This window comes from Vidua chalybeata, chromosome 6, assembly GCF_026979565.1.
Source record: "Vidua chalybeata isolate OUT-0048 chromosome 6, bVidCha1 merged haplotype, whole genome shotgun sequence".
NCBI classification, from domain to species: Eukaryota; Metazoa; Chordata; class Aves; order Passeriformes; family Viduidae; genus Vidua; species Vidua chalybeata.
This window is the reverse complement of record NC_071535.1, coordinates 47,350,812-47,369,422: the sequence shown is the minus strand read 5'-3', so window position 1 is coordinate 47,369,422 and position 18,611 is coordinate 47,350,812. Positions and strand designations below refer to the sequence as shown.

At 45.0% G+C, this 18,611-nt stretch overlaps 1 long non-coding RNA gene across 3 annotated transcripts in view; it reads right to left on the bottom strand.

The window, feature by feature from the left end:
* LOC128790287 (uncharacterized) overlaps positions 1–18,611 on the bottom strand; it is a 98,314-nt gene that overhangs the window by 41,006 nt on the left and 38,697 nt on the right. The window lies entirely within an intron of this gene.

Sequence of the window (18,611 nt, the reverse complement as noted above, 5' to 3'; positions counted from 1 at the left end):
GCTAACAGCTTCCTCTAGCCTTCTGCCATCTCACATTGTGCATCATTGTCACATTAAAGGCCTTGCCCAGAAAAATCCAGAAGATGCCACAACTGCTACTTTGCAGACATTCATGGGAGACACCTCATCACCCATTCCTCGCAGGAGGCCTACATGATCTACTCTCCTAAAGCTCCTCCCAGAGGGAAAGCCCCACTGTGGTGAGGAGAGTGGGAACAAACTGCTCTCTGTAAAAGAAGTGCCTTCATCTTTGTATAGTCTGTTGAGAGACTGCCTGACTTCATACAGCCACAGCATGTCTGGGGCACCTGCAGCCATTTCAGATGTGGGGTACTGAGTCACACAGCAAACACAGACGAAAAGGGGATCAAGAAAAAAATTTCTGTGCAGATAGAGTAGAGCTGATGGCCCCATCTATTAATAAAAAGGCTGCTAGCCAGGGAGACTTCTGAGTCTTGAGTATTGCCTCACTGCCTGCGGCTGGGGAATGATTGCAGCAGGCAATGCTCAGCCAGGACCCCCCAACAGATTTTATTTATGCATGGCTACTTTCATCTCCCCCTTGTACACAATAGCCTAAACACTGTCTCCATCCTGAACCATACAACTTGCATATTTGCAAACATCTCTTCATCTTATGACCACAGACAGATTGGTCTTGGGTCATTAAATTCTGTCTTTTGTATGAAGTCTATTGTATGAACCAAACTACCCTATAATCCTCCCTGATTTTTATTTTCTTCAAAGAACAAATGAAAAACTGGTTTTGGTGTCAACAAACAATCTCAGAATCTGATCTCTTGACTATTTAGGAAACTCATGCATATCCTTTTGTCTTGGGCAAATATTCTTCATAGCTAACCAGCACATGCTCTTATACTTTCCTGTTAATTTAAGCACAGAAACCCTTTATTGGCTGGCCCCCTGCCCTTTCCTGATGCACAGATTCCCAATAGCTGCAGCACACTGTATTTAGAGAGCTCCTCCACATCTGAGTGGCTGATCCCCTTAGCCCAGCTGAGCACATTAATCTCTCTGAGAAGTTCATCCTTCTGAAATCAATAAACTGAGCTGCAAGGATAGTTTTATTTACTCTTCCATTTCATTTAAAAATCAATCAACTCATGGTCCATTCTACAACTTTCTAGTTTCTGCACCAAAAAGAAGCAGTACCAAAGCTGACTGAAGGCAGAAGAACAATCTGAAGAAATAATTCATCAGCCATTACTGCTAACAGTTTATTGTAACTTTTCAATTTATACCTGAGAAAGCAAAGCCACCACACCCTCAGTGCTAGAAACTGACATGGGGATGCTCCAATGGTAAGTGACCTGGAGCGAACCACCGCGGGGAGAACATGGGGGTACACGGGGGTACACAGAACTGGCTAACTAACATTTATCAGAACCCCTAATCTGAACCCAACCTGGGATGCAACAGATGGGGTTAAGAAAAACTCTGCAGTACAAGGATTTATGTGTTGGTCCATTCTATAGAAATGTTTCACTTCAATTAATTCCAGAATCTTGCATTTCTGAATGCTGTAAAAGAATGAAGAGGTACATGAGAAGCAGGGAAAAACAAAGAAGAGACAACACAAGTGAAGTACTGAATGAATGGAACAAGTGAAAGAAAGAACCAGAAATGCTCAAAAGAGACCAGCCTCTCTATGCATCACAAAAAATAGATTTTTTTAGGATTTTTTTTTTTAAGGATAGCAGATCAGAATGAATGTAAGAGCTAACAAAAGCAGGCAGTTTTTAGGAGGAAGTTCACTACACTCTTACCATCAATTAGATGCACACAAAAAGTTAGCTTCTCCATTGATTTTTCTCAATTGACTCTAATGAAACTACTAATTTGCACTGCACTGAGATTACACCTGAGCATATAGCTACCTACTCTTCCTTATGGCAGAGGACTCAGAACAAAGCTCTGTTGAAGTCAGTGGATATCTGCAGCTATGCATTTACACAGGTGTCCAGCCCAAGGCTTTCCCCCTGTATCTGAAAAGCTTTGAAAATGTGCCACTGTTGGTGAAGGGGTAATGCGAGGAAATTTCCCCTTTTCTAATATGGCTGGGCTTTGCCTCTTCTCTACATCTGGGTAATTGCATTTCAAGTGAAGGCTTTCTAGCCAGCAAAAAGAGGCCCTGCAAAATGAGTTAAAGGAAACCACAAGTTTGGCATCAGAGCCAGCATCTTTCTCTGAATCCTCATGCTGAGTCTGGCTGTCTGAAAAGCTCTGCTTGAAAAGGAGCACAAGACTTTTTTGCACATGTGTGACAACAGCTGTAAATACTTCCCTTTGGTATATCACGTGCACACAAATCCATCTCCACTGACCTCCAGATATGTGAAAATATAAGCCGTGATAACAGATTCAACAAACACCTAGCACAATGAACAATGTGCAAGTCAGATAGCTCCTTGTGAGGACATGCACCCATTTTACACACAAAGCTTTCACCTTGGACACAACTGGCCATCCAAACAGTGAGCACAGATGCAGCATCAGTGGGCATCAGGCTGGATCCAGTCCCTGTGAACTCTATTGCAGCATAACTCAGGCTGCTCAGGTGGAGCGTTCATCCTTCTGAATGTCAGAGGGGTTCACAAATGAGGCAGCTGCTACTGCCATAGGAAAGGTCTTTACTTCCAGTTCTAACAATGGAGTCTTGTCCTTTCAGATCCATAGGCTTCAGGTTCAGTTCCCACAGATGATCCACCCAGAGCAACACTGGCCTTAGAGGTAAAGACTTACTGGAAATGACTTTGTAATAATTTGAGCTCACTCAGGAGAGCAGTCCAAAGTTGTGCATACACAACCCTCTCCAGAGCGGAGTCAAACGATCTGAAATCCCACCTGGCCACCCATCTATATAAGCCTTTACACAGAGCAGACACACAACCAAATTGTGTGTGATAAAGCAGGAAATCTTTCCTTGGCACCTTCTGCATCCTTCCTCCCTGCTTTCTTTACTTCTGAGGGAATACTGTGATGGCAGAACCTGCCAGCCCAGCAACATTAACGTTTTGCATTCATTCACACCCAGGGGAGCTGACACATCCTCTTCTATCAACATCCAACCTGTCCGACTGGGGACAATCTCTAGAACAAGCTGGCCACTCAACTACCACAAAAATAATGGAAGGAACTTCATGAGACAAACCGAGCCAACTCAGGAAACAAACATCAACAAAACCAAAGAGAGTGGGGTTAAAAATCCCTTCAAAACCTTGCTAGTGCAAAGCACTGTGTATTTACAGTGTACTTTAATCACATAACTGATCAGTCCAGTGTAACATATACCACATGTTAAGATAGATGCAGCAGATATAAACCCAATCTGATTTCATACAGTAAAAATACATACATGCAAAGAGAAATATGTTAAATGCATTTCATACAAAGCATTTATTCTTATTATTTTAAATACATATCTCAATTGTTTTGCCCAGTTTGGAGCCCACTTGAATATTCTAGGATTGTCCCAAATCCCATAAGGGTCGAGAGCTCACTGACTTCAGTGGGCGTTGGGCCAAATCCTACAAGATCAAAATTCCTTTAAGGACCAGTGTTTCAGTGTGCTGGGTTTGCCTTCCATACAGAATACACCATCCTTACAGCATAGCTACAACATAATGTTACAGCTGAACTGCCACAAACATGGACTGAGAAATTTAGCAGCATGAATGATAAGCAAGTCCAAAATACTGTATATCCAATGTCCATCTCTGCCAAGGCTCCTGTGAAGCATCACCAGCAAATATTCAATGCATGTGTTTTGGCCCCTTCTTACCAACTTGAGTCATTAATCATTCATCTTAATATCTCAGTGTTATTTTGTGTTCCTCCCCCACCCACAGCGCCTGTGTGTTTGTGGAATCCATCTGTTGTTCCTAACCATACACTTGGACTGCAGGATCTCTGAGGAAAGGGCCATTTACTCACAACATGTGCACAACACCTTACACACTTCAGCCTCAGCCACCAGCTGAGACCTCACATTATGCCTGGCCACAAACCAGACTAAGTCATGATAATTTTGAGATACACCAGGCATGCCCAGACTCACACACACAAACATAAACTTGCATGTGTACAAGTCCACTGGAGGCAGGCACACAGGTGCCACCCGATATCAGGGGAGGGAGGAAAGAGAGGAGCAAGATGAAAAGCTTTTGAGTATGAAATTTTAGCTGGAACCATCTTCTGCCTGCTCACCCCCTCTAGCTGCAGCCACAGCCTCGCAGCACCACACAGTGCAGGAGCCTCTTGCCATGCTTGCAATACAAGTGCCCAGGGCATGAAAACACCTTTCTTGAATTCAACCACATTGCATTGTGCACAACAGTGGAATGTTGTAGAGGAACATCAGAGGTGCTCTGGCATCTGGTGCCAAACACACTGACACTTGCATAGACTTCCACAGGAGCAGGGTTAAGGAAATGTGGGCTTTTGCAAAGCTCAGCAGGTGCACTGGTGCATGGAAGGGAACAGCAATGTCAGTGAGACTGAATAAGTCTTCCCTGGCTTTAAGATACTTCTCATTTCATAGCTTCCTTTTTTTCTTTTACATTTTGCTAGCCAAGATGCACATCTCCTGATTTCCCATATTCACCAATACATAAATATCAAAGCAGACAAAGTGGGTTTTTTTCCTTATTTGTACCGCAGATCAAACTAAAGCTCACCCATATGTCCTCTGCCAGGTTCCAAGACTTAAGCCTGATCTTGTATTTCAAGCAAAGATGAGCAGAGTCTAGGAGACACAGAGCATCAACAAAGTTTAAGCCCTTTTGCAAACCCACATGCACTGAAGAGAAGACATCCCCAGAGCTAGGGCTAGGTGTGCCAGCTCCCTCCGAAATCCTGTGCTCTAACACTAGCCTTATCTGGAACATGCATGCTCAGAGCTGGTGGGAGAGGCTGTGATTCTGCAATTCAGCAAGCACTTCCAGCTCAGCTTGATGGGTCTTCTCCAAGAAAAGGATGTTGAGACATTCTCCATCACTTGTGGCACCATCTCCCATGGTGAAAAAGATGACTGGAGGGTCAGTTGGAAGGGACAAGGAATTGGTTGTTCCATGAATTGACTCCCTGCATGTTTTGGGAACAGAAGACTTTACTTGGAAGAGCTGTCATTCTTCTGCCAACACTGAAGATGGACCCAGAGACTTGGGGGGGGGGGAAAGGTCAGGACAAGGCCTATACAATGGGTATGTCTGGTACACTGCTAATGACTATCATCTGGGTGAAACAACGGTAGGATGAGAAACTATTTCTTAGTGTACACAGAGCAAAGAAAGCCCCTTAAGCAAACATACCAGTAGAACAATTAGATGGCTGATCACAACGTTGGCCACAAGAGGTTTTCTCCATTTTTTCACTTCAAAGGAGCTGTGATTAATAAACAGTGTTAATCTTCTGGAGAGATGAGTCAGCCCCCTGCCCACGCTGGGGTTATCCTCACAGAGCTGCTGCTGTTCAGAGCATGAGAGTGCTCCCTGGGGAGAAGAAATGCTTCATTTAGCTCACAGGGCTCCACACTGGATCACACAACATCACACTCCATGGCCTTCCTTCTAGTATTCCTTGGAAAGCATCATGCATGTGGATGAGGAGGCATCTCTGACTCCTCCTACACACAGAGTACTCTCCAATTCCAGGTGAAGATAACAGAGGAAAAGCCCCTGGACGGATCAGAGGGGCTATGGTAAAGTTCAGGGACTCTGGAATCTCTATTCAGCTTTATTGCAGGACAGGAGTAGGTTGAAAGGCATCGGCAGTCACCATTGAGTCCATGATGATGAATCGACCACTGCCTGCTTCTTATCCAGGTCAGTTAAAGATGCACATGTGTTGGGTGACCAGAGCAGACCAGGAAATTGAGACAGTCCCACCTTTGTTCATTACTAGCCCTGAAGAAATGTTCCCAGACCCAGGAGGAGGCAAACTCAAGCAGCTGTGCACTAAGGGCACTTTGCACAAGTCCTGCCTAACCCTGGAGAGGGAAAGGTCTAATCACAGATGTGCTGTGATCACGAAAGAGGTCCCACTATTCTTTCCACCATGAGGAACACATGCTGGTCCATGGTTGGTATCAATCTCTGCCTTTCTCTCACGGAAAGGGGATTTATCTGTGGGGAGGATGGCACCAGAAGCTCAGGCAACAGCAGATAAACACAGTGTTGCTGTTGCCTGTCTCAGGACACACACTGAAGAGAAGAAGAGCTGAGAAAAGAAAAGGGAAGCCCGAGAAGATCAACAAGCCAGTGAGTGTTTCTCTGCCAATTTAACAACAGGCAGGCATCCTACAAGGTGAGCTCTTTTTCCCCCCCATACAGTCTTTGCTTCATGCTCTCACACAAGCAACAGTCTCCTGCTTGGGTTTGGTAAGCTACATCACTGGTGTGCCCCTATGCAGTGCCTTTGTAGAGCTACTTCTACATGCACCATCCACTGTGCCAAAGACACTGCCACCAAGGTGACACACCTGTCTCAGTTCTGTATCTGCACTGTCTGTCCTCAGGTGGTCCCACCTGGTCTGAGCTGTTCTACAGGGCGCAGTCAACAAACCAAGTCATCATCCAGTCTGTCCCACCATGGAAGTATCACCACCAGTAGAGAAGCACCAATTCACACCAGCTGCAATACTCACCTGAGGTTCTAATGCACTCTGACCCTCTTGCTGCCCACAATAACTATGAGATAGACATTAGGTCTGCCACAGATTTCCTCCCTGCCTCTGCTGCAAGGGCCCTCAGCTCCTTGGGGGAACACTGCCTGGAGTGCACTTGCTGAGCAGTGCACTCCAGAGGACATTGCACTGCAATGACACTTGTTCCCTTCAGCTGTTCTCATTCTCTTCTCAGGGCTTTTCTTTCTCTGCTGGATCTCCAGCAGGGAAGGAGCAGCCACAGAAGAGCTGGCGCTGCTCAGCAGGGCCTCTGCTCATTTCCTGAGCACTTTTTGACACGTTCCGTTTGTGACCAAGCTTGGGCTGGGATCCCAGCTGATATTTTAACTTCAGCCACTGTAAATAATCCCCTAACATGCACTCCGCCTGCATTTTGGCACTTCTGCACTTGTGTACAGGTTTTTTGTAGTGGGGTTTTTTTTTTTAGTTGTTTTTGGTTTTTTTTTTTCAGTTTCTTAGCATTCTCTGAGCGAGCTGTAAAGAAAAAGATGGCATCCTGGTGAAACTGCCTTATCCTTGATGAAGTCTAGAGACACCAGATTGGTTTGACAATTCCATGCATAAAAACAATCACATTCTCTACTTAACAAGACACAGATAAAGTGTTGTGCCATGTTCTTAGAGATGTTTACAGGACAGAGAATACTGGAACAACCATATGGCTTCAAACCAGGGAGCGATCAACATGAGGAACCTTGTTTCAGCAGTCATCAAGACCAGAAATTAAGCAGTCTGTAAACAAAAAGGGATGCAAAAATCCTGTTGTGGGAGTCAATAAGAAATTTTACCCTCTCAGGCTGCTTATTTCTAAGTCTTCTCAGAGTTGAGTTATGCCCTAAGACATCAGAATTCTTCACTGAGCCTTGTAAAGCACTTAAGTATTTATTTTGCTTATGCTTATTTTTACACATGCAGCCAGCTCCAATGGGAAAATTAGTGTGTTAAAAGTTTATCAATTCATTGCTAAGAAATCATCCAGTCTGGATTCTGCTTAACAAGTGAGAGAGATCTTGCACTTTCCTCTGTGTTTTTATGTTTCTGTCATGCCTGTGATAGATGAGAATGAATCCTCTCATACAAAGTACAGATGGATACAGACCACCTGGTCTCAGCCTTTAGGTTCCCCCATGGTACAGGTGACAACACTGGGAAACACAGCACTGAAAAGGTTAACAGGCATTAGCTTTCCCCTCACAACCACCTTTCCTGGCCATCACAAGGAGGATTAGATTCTCTACAGCAAAAGGCAATCAGAAGTGCTGCACATGCCTTTCATTGGGTATCATCCATCCCACTGCCTTAAGTTTTCACAGCACGTAAGAGTTGTGTAGACATCTGAGGCCTCCTTCCAGGCTCTCCATTCTCCTGGGGCTTGATCTGAGGGCAAAGAGTGGAAATTCAAAACAAACAGTAAACAAAACCAAGCTCTCCTAAGTGTAAGCCACACGTTTGTTTGGAAGATTCTTGGCTAATTCTACTCGCTGTTTCCTGCTCACCCTGGAATCTCTCTTTCCTTTTTTTTTCCCTTCCCTGACTTGGTTAAAAAAAAAAAACAAAAAAAAAAAAAAAAAAAAAAAAAAAAAACACACACACAAGAATCTCTTGTCCTATGTCAGGGGCCTGCCCATCTCCATGACTGTAGAGTTAATGGACATATCAGGGTACTATTTTGTCCTCCTGCTTGCCCATCAGGTGGCAAACCCCTTCAAACATTGCTGCTTCTTCCAGATTGAATAGGTAGATCTGTTTATGGAGGGCCCAAGCCTAAGCCCCAAACATCTGTAGGATTTGGCTCCAAGTCAAGGTCTGATCTGAGCTATCCTAGAAACTCCAGTTTTGTCTGGCCCCAAAGTTGTTGGTCATCTGCAGAATGGAAATATGAGTGGAAACCTGTCATCACAAGATGGGGGGGAATTGGAGTGAATTGCAGGCAGGCTACTTTAAGCTCTTCAGGATGGTTCCCAACTGGCAGAAAACTAGCTTAGCTGCAAGAATCAGTAAAATCACTATTGGGTTCACATCACCAAAGATTCTAGCCTTCTTCAGAAAAATTCATGGCATTCCAGGGTCTAATGGACAGCTGAGAGAAAACTTGCTATTTATTAAAATTCAGCAGTTTTATGCTTTCAGGTTAGAGTGGGAGGATACTCCTGGTACCCATGAGAGAGCTCCAAGAAGGCCTCCAGCAAGCTTGAATTCCTGACACCTGTACCAGGCACATCATCTGGACATTCAGCCCCTGTTGTGCTCACTCTGTCTCCAGCAGAGAGTGAATAGATTCTCTTTCCCAGAAACTGAAAAAATCCAATTTACAGGACATTTCTCTGTACATCATAAAGAAGCAAAGAAATACAGAACCCCCCATCTTGTATCAGCGGCATGGCTTGAGGATCTATCAAACAGTCCATGCCCATGATATTGAACCATTTCCTTAAGGGGATTGCAGAGGAGAAAGGAAGGCTTTTGAGACAGCTATTTTTAAGCCAGGACAGTGCCAATCACATTGTGTTATTTCCAGTTTCAGTCAAAGGTCAAAGCATTTTGGTGTCACCTTTTTCATATCTCCTAAAGCTTGTACTGTCCCAGGTGAAGCTGTCGCAACCTTCATGTCTCCTAACCCACGTTTTTCCATGATGGGAAGGATTATTTGAATGAGGATTCTCTGTCACTAAAGAAAAGGTCTGACTTCCTTAAAATAAATAAACAACAAACAAAGTGACTGACTATACAAGGTGACTCTCCATTAATGCTATAGTTGTTTGCACAGTTAAGACATAATTAATGTACAGAGGAAGAAAGGTGCCTGTCATTGAGTTGTCATTGAAGTGAAAGCACAGACTGTGGGAGGGGTCCCCGCCCTCCCTTGGGAGGCAACTTCAATATAGCAAAAAGTTGTCAATCACATGCTGTTTCCCTCCCCAGTTGAGGCTGTCTGTCAAAGCTTAACACACTCCCCAGTTCTAGAAAGTTCTTCTGTTCTGTTAATCCCATTGGACCCTGTTAGAATGCCACTCCTCTCCTGTATCCCGATTGGTTCATTGCATGTCACCCCATCCCGTCTCCTCCCCTCTACCCTTTACCCACTGGTTGGTTTGTGCCCTAGCCACTCCTATCCCTCTGCCCTTATATTCTCGGTCCCGCCCTTGTACTGGGCTGCCGGAGTTAGCCTTTCTTTCGAGAGGTTGCTGTTCCTTGCAATAAACCTCTCGGATCCTGCTGCTCGGGAGATGTCTCGTCTTTATTTGGTGGAGCTTTCCGGGTTACATCTACCCCTCCCTGCGGACCGGTCAGCCGAGGATCACTCCCCGGACTGGCTGGGAACCCAGGGAACCCCCGGAGGACCTAATTTTATACAACAGACAGAGGCAGCAGTGTTGAAAATTAAAGGGAATAAAGTGTGCAATGATTTTTTGCCAGGGGTGAAGGGCAAGCCAGCAACATATCAATGCCACTCTCACAGGCCTTCCTGGATGTCCTTTACTACATATTTCTGTGTCAATAGCTTCTTTCAGAGTTTGGTCACCAACAAAGAAGTGCAGCTGTTTGGTCTGCCCTGGCATTCTATTGCTCATGGGTTCTGCAGGAGAGTCCTAACTGAGATCTTTAAAGTACCTAAGCCTTGCAGAAGTTATTATAAGCTGTTTTTCATTATCCCTGATTCATCAGCAGGGAAACTGAGGCAGAAGGAGGTAATATACAACACAGTGATAGATGAGAAGATAATGTCTTGCCCCAGACTTCCAGCCGTTTGGCTTTGCCTACCAGACAATGTTGGATCCTGGGTAAATAATGGAGCTGTCACACCCAAATGTTATTTTTAAACTGTGGGTATTGGGTTTGGCATAAACTCCAGCAAAGCACAGCATGACCAAGGGAGTCCTGAGGAACAAGTACCCTGGACAGATGAAGCTGCTTTGGGAAAACCTTGTTGTTGTTGTACATTTATGCAATCAGCTGAATGGGAGCCCAGGCCCCAACCTGTCAGCGGCACCAGAGCACAGAGCCTAAACGGGAAGGACATGGCAGGACGGAGCAGTTGGCTCACCAGCCACCACCTCCTCCACCCTGGTGCCCTGGCCCAGGCCGCGCCAGTGAAATCCATAGGGGGGCAGCAAACCCTTTGCAGTCATGGGACTACATTCCCAAAATTATCCTCTTCCACGCTCGGTCCCTGTGCAACTGGAGAGCCCCACACACACAGCACCCTCTGGAACGTCAGCGTGGACTCTGCAAGCTCAGGGGAAGGGACATGGGCCTCCAAAGTATCTTTGAACTGGACACAGGTGGCCAGCTCAGCTCAGCAACCCAGCTAGGGGGGCATGACTTGTGCCTGAGCCCATCAGTAAGGCTGGCAGGGCTCTGGAAAAGCAGACAACACACAGCTAATTTCAGGTTTTATTAGGAAAATCTACACTTCCATCTAAGACTGCCAGAACCCTTTTGAAGGGTCAATGGATGCAGACTCACTTTAGAGATTTGGGGCATGCAGAGTCCAAGGTACTTGAGGCTTTTACAATTGCACTGGTGTGTAACAGCAAAAGGACAGCCACACTGGCTCAGCACAGAGGTCCTTCTAGCTATATATCCATCTTCCATAGTGGTCAACAACAGAAATGGAGGAAAGACCATAAGGAAAAAAAGCACACATGGACTTACTCCACCCCCAGGATGCTCCCCTGCCTCCAGAGGTACACAACTTCCATCAATTTCATGTCCTCCCCATGTCCTCATGCTCCTCTCTCACAGCAGCAGCTTTAGCACAAAGCAAACCTGAGTTTAAGAAAGGGGCCAGAACGTTTGTGTAGACAGAGCTCAGATGCAGAAGTAGGCGAAATTGTACCCCAATGAACACAAACCCCTTGTCAATTATAACTAATTAGCCCTTTAGCGACCTTGAATCTCAGGGCACCAACTTTGCTTTGAAATCCACATTAACTCTGTGCCCTCTCTCTCAGATTTCTGGTCAAGCATCTCTAAAAACTTACATTCATGCTATACTCAGTCACCCAAAAAAACTGAGAGACTGATTTGTTCTCTGGACAGGTCAGGGAGAACAGACTAGAAAGGCACACAGGTGACTTACCCAATACCCCACAGGCAGCCAGTGGTGAAGCTGGGATTAGCTCAAGCACTTTCCACTTCTCCCCTCCCAAGCTCCAGCCCTTTCCTGCTTGATTTTGCATTCTCTACCCAGCTATCTTTACTGAACAGTGCCTTTTAGGCAGCTGTCAGGTTTGGATGAGTGTCTCCACTCCATCAAATGGGATGTCCCCTTTTGTGCTGTTAACCCTGATTTCCCACTGGAATGAACAAAGAAAAACAAGACAGATAGTTCCATGACAGCTGGATAGGAGTTCACCTCTCCCTGTCCCTACCAGGGACAATTTTCTCCTTTTTCCCTCTCTACTAACAGCTTTCCTAGAGACCCTTTTGTCTTCAGCTCCCTCCAGAAAAAAAAAAAATTCCTTGTTTTCCCTCTATCCTTCTAAAAAAAGAGTTAGGCCTTCCAGGTCCTAATCCCTCCAACAACCCTAGAGAGTGGTGGACAGGTGACAAACAGGTCAGCCCTTGTTTTTACTTTCCTCCTTAGAGAGAAGAAAATAAACTTGAAAAATCAGTTCTACCCATTCCTTTAAGCTGCTCCATCTTAACACAGACATTTCCCGTTCCTCAGCCCTGAGCATCCTTTCTGCTTGCCTCCACTAATAACATCCCAGACTGAACAACTCCGTCCCTCTTTCAGTGACTCACTTACCTGCCCTGGCTACTGCCTGCCTGAGCTCAGGGAAGAGACACCAGTTGCTAAGCTCTACACAGCTGTCAGAGGGGAGGGGAAACAAAGAATCCTGGGAAATGAAAAGAATGGAAAAGGGAGAGGATTTGGTAGCAGTTTAAGAAATGGACATACAGTTGCAGGGAGATGCAGCCCTAAATGAAGAGGACCTTATAAAAAGACCTCAACCATGCTGGCTTTTAGCAGAGGGGTGCCTACCATCCCCAGATTTATCTCAACATCTCTGCAGCAGTAACCTATCCAGCCACACCTCTTTCTCCCTTTTACCTTACAACAGCACAGCATCCTTCCCTCAGGATCCCAAACAATGAGGTTTAAAAAGCCTTCTGTCAGGCCCTGCCATCAAATGCCCAGAACAAACATAGAAACAGAGGGGAGACTTCCTGATCCACACACACACCTCTGTGATCAGTGCTTCAGTGTGTCAGTCTAAATGACTCATACTTTGTGATCACTTCTGGCCATGAGGATGAGCACTGAGGAAGGTAATGGGAATCCATGCAGAAAGCTTGCAAATCATTTGCCTGAAGATACCCGACTTGCAATTCTCCAAAACTTCACAAGCAGAAAACTGCCCTGAGAAATACTAAAACAACAGACCCTGAGCTCTGAAGTTTAAATAGCAAAGGTAGGGCTAGATAAAATTTTCCTTGGTGTTAGTCCCTGTGGTGAAGAATGAGGCTAGCTACCTGGTGGATGGAGGAGAAAACAGACTTTTGGTGTGACAAAAGTGTGACAAAACCAGGGGTTGGATCCAAGAGGAGGGCTGTACAGGGTCCTCTGCAGGACAGGAAGTTTTATCAAGGTCTTTTCTGTCTGCTTGGAAGCTGGTTTCAATTAAAGAAAGAATCACCACCAGTTCCCTTGTCTTACCCCAGTAACATGTAACACACCATCCCTGTTTCCTTCCCTGCCAGTTTGCTCTAATAAAAAGCAGCATTGTGCCTGAAAAGCATGTTGCTCAAAGATGGCCCTGCCAAGCAGTCCAAGAGATGCACTCACCAGCAGCCAGTCAGGCACATGCGCACCCAAATCCCTCTCTCGCCTATAAACAAGACACATTGCTTCCTCAGCTGCTGTATAGGAATTTCAAGCTGCTGTAGAAGAAACCTCTCTTCTCCTGGGTTTTAGTGCTGTGTGCAAGGTGATCAGGGAGGGCAGGCATAGCTGTCTTTGTAAATCTGAGGTCATGATACCTCCTGGTCTGTGAAAGCTTCCCATGAAGGCCAGTGTTTTAATTTCAGACACTAGCATTTGAATTACCTTTCCCTGAATGACCATGCAAGTCAGCATCAAGCAGATGCCACCTCAGTGGCATTTATGTGACACCCTGGCAGTGTCACCCCAGTATTAGAACAACACCACAAATGATGCAGCAAGACCTTGACATCATATGAAGCAGGCTTAGTTAAGTTAAGCACTTAAAATGTCATGCTTCTCAGACACCAGCTATTTAAAACATTTATTATACCAAGAATTACAAAGGGGCTGAAAGGAAAGTGAGGGATGGTTTCCTCCAGGGCTCTCCTGAGTAACTACCAGCAGAAAGTCTTTGACAGAGTCAGATAGACTAAAAGCCTTGACAACAGCCATTTCCACCATGCTACAAGTTTACAGCCCTGGGTTTAACATTTGAAAACCATTCAGGCAGCATCTGCCAGGGAGAAAAGAGGAACGAATTGTGCTGAATCCAGACCCGATGACACTGTAATGCATGACAGCTAATCAGTGAGGCAGAAAACATCCTCTAAATTATTTGCAGTGCTATGGGACACAAACATGAAGCAAGATAACCAAGTGGCATGGACCTCCCTGGTGAGGAACACCTGCACAGACAGCAGCAAGCAGCAGGAAAACTTGGCAGGACAATGAGTACTCCCACCCCAGGCAGACAGAAGGAGAGAAGACTGCGAGCTGTGCACACACCCAAGCACTGCTGCCAGCCCAGAGCAGTCTGCTCTCTCCAGTCATCAGTGGGGCTAGAGCCACTTCAGCAATGCAGAAGAGATGCTCTAGGAGCACGTGCCAGCTGCACAGCACACAGACTCATAGAACCTCTATCCTTTCACTCAGGGCAGCCAGCAGCTCCTTGTCCCTCAAAGGCCACCAGCAAGAAGTAGCTGCCCATTACCTGGAGGTGGAGACAATGGCTAGGAGGGGAAGAGGCTTGTGTGCAACATATTGGCAGTGCTAGGCAACACCAAAATCAGCATAAAATAAAGAATCAGACAATTTGCTCTAATCTACACTCCTGCTCTGGACCCCAGACCCACGGCAGGCACAGCCCAGCCATGGCCAGCTGAAGGTTAAGGGAGGAAGGTCTGGTCAGCCCAACTGCAGAGGCTGTGGGGAGCCAGAGCAGCCCTGAGAAATTGTCACATCTTTCCTTTCCCTCCAATCCTTTCTGGCTTCTCTCCCCCTCCTCATCAAGAAGCATATCTCAGTGGTCAGGAACAGATCAGAGCCCTCTGTCCGGCAAGCCAGCTCTCCTCCTGTGAGACAAGCCCCAAGGCACAAGCCCCAAGGACGGCTGCAAAGGGCATTTCCTCTCTCCAGCCATCCTCTGCTGCAAGCAGGCAGAAAACAGTGGCTCTTCCCACTCTTTCATCTCCCTGTTTGATTTTCCTTGCTCTTGTTCTCAGAGCTGGGAGTCATTGGATGGTTCCTTAAAAGAGAGGGAAAACAAGCCATCCCAATGCTTGAATGGCTTTACAGCAAGACTCCCTCGTGGAAAACATGACTGAACGCATGAGAGGTTTTTTAATCTAGCTTTGAAACATAGGTGAGGGTTATACCCTGGGTTTTATTATACTGCCTATAGCAAGGCATGTTCTAGGGAGCAATCTAGGTATTTTATAGGTGCCTGGTCAGCATTGCCAGTTCCACCCATCCAAATGTCACAAGACACATTCAAAACATCAAGAGGCCAGGTTTAAATAATCACAAGCCCTATATTATTTAAAACCCCGAAAGACAGACCTTCCTTTCTTTGCCATCTGTTTTTCTGAGGTTTTAAGATTTATGCCACCTAACTCTGCGTGTATAAAGGCACGGTTTGGTTTCTTTTTTTTTCTGAACTCAAATGTACAGATCTCATATAAATCCTTTGACCCCAGGAACTTAGTCTTTGGAGAAGAAAAAACATCAAACACAGGAAGATTGCCCCAGAATTGACAACCCTTGTTGGTAGTTTCCTTCTCAATAAATTTTTTTCATCTTTCTGACAGCAGGTCACAGGTTGCCCTAATCATACAGCCATAGCTATCTAGGAGGGGAAGGCATCTGGGACAAGGTTTTGAAGAGGAACGCTTATGGACATACATCAGAATAATGAAGTTGACATGCTCACCCAAAGGGTATCTCTCCTTCTGCTATTTCAAGACACATCATGCATGATAAGATTATGCACACTGCATACATCCTCTTAGTATTTGGGTGTACCTAATTTCCTCTCAGCATTGCAATGGCACCACAGATAACAGGAGAAATCAAGATGGACTCTGCTGTCACTGCTACTACTGTCCTACCAGAGAGCTCCACAAATTGTCCAGCCTTACACTGGTGCAATGAGCATAAAATCCATTCTGCCCTGGATAACATTGTTAAACCTGGCCACAAACAGGACACCTATGTGCCTTAAACAGGATTAGGCCCTGCCTAAACTTTGCAGTCCATTTTCAGAAATTTAGAGACAAGTGTTGTAACAAGACCTAGACAGCACAAAGCAGACACGTAATGCTGCCTTACTCCATAGGTCAAGGATCCTCCCAAAAAACAGAAACCAACAAGGCACAGAGTCATTGTGATACCTAAACTTAGTTCAGCCATGGAAAAGAAAAGCTGTGGCTGAACTGGTTTTTTTGTTTCTCTTTAATCTGTGCCTGACTCTCCAGGAGTCACCAATAACCAGGAGTAATTTATAATAAGTTGCTCTGATTTACTCTGAGAGCTGAAGCCAGGTGCAAGGAAGTTCAATAGCCAGCATTTCTTGGCTTTCATTGTGGGGAGCAAAACACAAAACAAAAATCCCAGTGTGGCATACTTTGGGCTTCAATACAATGGGCAAAGACAGCATATTCAGAAAGCATGTAGAAAGGAATCAGACTTTTTGCAAGTAGGATGCACTAATTTCTTCTTGAGAGCCCTGTTTCTAGCTGCAAATCCTGACCCTGGAACAGCACTCAAATCATGCTGTGGCATTAGCAACAGAAAAGTAAAAAAACTGACAAAATTAAAGGTGGAAAACAATAACCTTGATGACTTTCAAAAGGAAGTGAATGAGGTGGACATTCCCCATCCATTTTCAACTTCCTGACATGACTTGCAAAAAAAATGGGCAACCCAAAGCTTGATTCAGAGAGCAGAAGTGTAGAAGTTATTCATTATCAGCAGGACTGATTGGAAATTCAGTCACTGGCTGGGCTTTTTCTTACACTTACAGATTGTTCACAAACAGATCCTAATTCTGCCCAAGTAAATCTACAAATTTCAAAACTATCTCTCTGCAGGTTAGGAAGTCCACAACTATAATGGGTCAGCTTCACCTAAGTCGCTTTGAGTTCTTTAAATAACCCAGCCTTCACCAGCCCATTGAACAAACTCAGCTGCTCTCTTGGAACTACTCACATGCCTTTTTCACTTGGATTTTTACTTTTTCTATTCAGGGCATGTGACTGCTCACCTGCACTACATGGTTTGATTCTACAACGCAAATAGATGACCAAAGACTTTTAATATAAGAGAACAAACAAGGCTGAATGATGAAGAAGTCACAGTTCACATTATTTTGGACACAAAACGCTTTTGTGCTAGAGTTTGCAAAGCCTTTTAGATTCATAAACATTTTTCCCACTGCCCAAAGGTCATCTGCATACTCATAAATAACCAACAATATAACTCTTTGGAGACCAGCAAAGCCAAGTCAACTTGAGAGTTTGCCAACATTTCCACAATACTGTTTACTCCACTAGTGCACCAGACCCTGAAATGGAGCACTTGACTCTGTCCTTTCCAAATTAAATGAAAGAAATGTAAAAAAAAAAAAAACAGCAAAGAGAAACCAAAATCCATCTGAATGAGTCAAAGCACCATGTGATAGCTGTCCCCTTGCGGACCGCTCCGCAGCATGTGCTTCCACCAGACTGTACATGAGATGTCAAACCATTCAGTCTATAAACTCACTTTGTTACAAATACCAGCATCCTGTCCCGGTGGATTTGAGGTTGATTTTAAGTTTTAATTCAAGCCTAGCTCCAACAAAACAGCAACACTACAATATTTCAGAAGCAAGTGGGTTTGATTTCAAGCACACCAAAAGGCAGAGGAAGAGAGATTGTAAAGGAGAACAGCTAAATCTTTTTGCTTTCTCTCCTCAGCACCATTGCAAAATCATTCTCCAAAACATAAGAATGAAGTCAAGTTTCAATGTTTTAAACAAACCATGGTATGTTATTGTACTACACTTCTGCAACGGGGAATATAGGTCAAGAACTTTCAGACCTTTCAGATTTTAAGGTATACAAATTCTGGCAGCACTGCTACCTGTACTTTTCCTTTTCCTTTCTCCCCCCACATCTTTTTTCTCTACACTCCTGCTCTTTTCCCTCTACTTTGTTCTTTTTACCCTTGCCTCTTGCTTCTCCTTTTCTCTTTCCTCTCCCTATCTTATCCTAACACTGGAAAGCTACTACAAGATGCAGCTTCAAATCAAAGGCCCTAAAAAGTTCCCTTATGTTTATCGACACATTTTCCACTCTCAGGTTTTCATCTGGTGGGATACAAGTATCCAAAAAATGCTTATGTGTGTGCAGATGAGGAGGCATAAATGTCTGCACGCATACGTAGTGTGTGAAAACACATGAAAAGTGTGTTTTCATGCATATCTTTATGCTTGCAGGTTATATCTTTTTCCCCCTTCTGCAGCCTTGGGGAAGTTTGCAGGCTGGATGCTACAGGCTGGCTCTGTGCATTAGGAAGTGTGTCAGGATGAATAATGGGGGCAAGTGGCTCTGCCAGCGGGTCAGGGAACAGCAAGTGCGTAAAAAGGCGGGATTGTCCAAGAAGCACACGCAATATCGGCTGGAGCTCAAAACGTGCAGCCAGACAGGCACCAAG